General features: G+C 39.2%; 1 protein-coding gene across 2 annotated transcripts in view; it reads right to left on the reverse strand.

Annotated features, from left to right (window-relative positions):
* LOC106869226 (adrenocorticotropic hormone receptor) overlaps positions 1-1,981 on the reverse strand; it is a 195,544-nt gene that overhangs the window by 158,942 nt on the left and 34,621 nt on the right. The window lies entirely within an intron of this gene.

Consider the following 1,981-nt stretch of genomic DNA (forward strand, 5'->3'; position numbering starts at 1 on the left):
GAGGAAGGAGAGAAGAAGAAGAAGAAAAAGAAGGAGGAGGAGGAGAAGAAGAAGAAGAAGAAGAAGAAGAAGAAGAAGAAGAAGAAGAAGAAGAAGAAGAAGAAGAAGAAGAAGAAGAACTTTAACTGAGGCTTGTTGGACTATTCATTAACGCTTGTGACATTGTCCTGCAATCCAATTGCATGGTGGACATTACAAGCGCTTTTGAAGTTTCTTCAGCAGTTTCATGTGACGTCAGTATAGTATCCAAGCGGAGAGCATGAAGGTATTTTAAACATTTAATTTCGAGTATTCACGAAATGGCATTGTGTAGCAGTACTTTGATATGGCATCTTTCCAGAACCTGTCTACCTTTCTGTGTAATGAACGACTACATACGCAGATGCACATAAGTCTATGCATACATGTTCACTCACGTATTTTCACATCCTCTCACAGTGAAAACCACTCACAAACATATACACACCTATATATGTGGTCTGACCAATAAGTGATGGGCTGTTGCCATAGTAACGAAGTTTAAGCTCGCAGAGTGAAGCCGCTTTGCACAGATTGACCTTGAAATCTGTTGTGCACGGGTATTAAGTTTTAACATTCTAGCTCACTCTGCTGTTTACAGCAGTGCTTGGAAGTAACGTGTGTAACGTATGATCGTCGCATTGAGCATGACAGAGAGAGTTGAGCAGAAAATCTGCATCAAATTATGCCAAAAGCTTGCCGATACCTGCTCAGAGGCCTACGCAAAGTTTTCAAAAGGTTTTCATCGTTCTTGAAATATACAAGGATATCTTGTGCAACTGAAACCCGAGTGTCTTTTTGGCCAAATGAAAGCAGTTTTAGCACAAGCTTGGCAGATACGCGTTTCATACCTAAATGATAATGGACTGAACTGAACAGTAAATAATCACCACGTCCTCTGGGAACTCACAGATGGTAATTCCTCGAATTCCCCGCGCAGCTTCACATATATCTGCGATGTTTTTCTCCGTTCTGCTGGTTGCAGGTCTTCCAGAACGTTCGTCACTATAGACATTTTTTCTGTCATCTTGGAATCGTCTGAACTACACATACACTCCTGTGCGGCTCATACACTCCTCTCCATACATTTTCAACAACTTTACGTAGGTCTCTTAGCAGGTATCACCATGACAACTTTCTCTGCTATAGTCAATGCGACGATCACACGATAGACAACTTCCTTCCAAGCACTACTGTAGACAGCGGAAGTGAGGTAGAACGCTAAAACTTAGTGTGCATGCACAGCAGAATTAAAGTCAATCTGTGCCGAGCGGCTTTACACTGCGTGCTTTAGCTTCGTTACTATGGCAACAGTCTGGATACTTATTGATCATACCTCGTATATATATATGTATGTATGCGTGTATATAAATATATATGCAGACACATCCACTCTTGTATACAAACACACATACCCAAACAAACACTGATGAATACACACACGCACACACTCACGTACATATATGCGTGTGTATATATGTACAGACAGACAGACAGATGAATGGATAGACAGATAGGTAGGGAAGATATTCTTAAAATTAGCTGCAGAAAATAAAATGGAAATGATAAGCGTTATATGTAAAGTAAAAACAAATATACAAATCAGAAGATTGACAGAGTAGAGTGTCATGATGAAATCTGTCTGTACTCTACACTGATACGCTTTTTCAATGCAAACACCTTCATACAAACACTTTTGGGAACAAATATGTCATCAAATATAGTTGAGCTTGTGACAGCTTGTGTCCGGAAGCATAACATAGAAAAGTCTATGTGTATGTGTTGATGAATGTGTGTGCGAGCATGTGTCTGTTTATGCACCCCAAAATATATATATATAATCTCTATCTAATCTGTCTATCTATCTATCTATCTTTCTATCTATCTATCTATCTATCTATCTATCTATCTATCTATCTATCTATCTCTCTCTCTCTCTCTCTCTCTCTCTCTCTATATATAT

This window comes from Octopus bimaculoides, chromosome 10 (genome assembly GCF_001194135.2).
Source record: "Octopus bimaculoides isolate UCB-OBI-ISO-001 chromosome 10, ASM119413v2, whole genome shotgun sequence".
Classification (NCBI taxonomy): domain Eukaryota; kingdom Metazoa; phylum Mollusca; class Cephalopoda; order Octopoda; family Octopodidae; genus Octopus; species Octopus bimaculoides.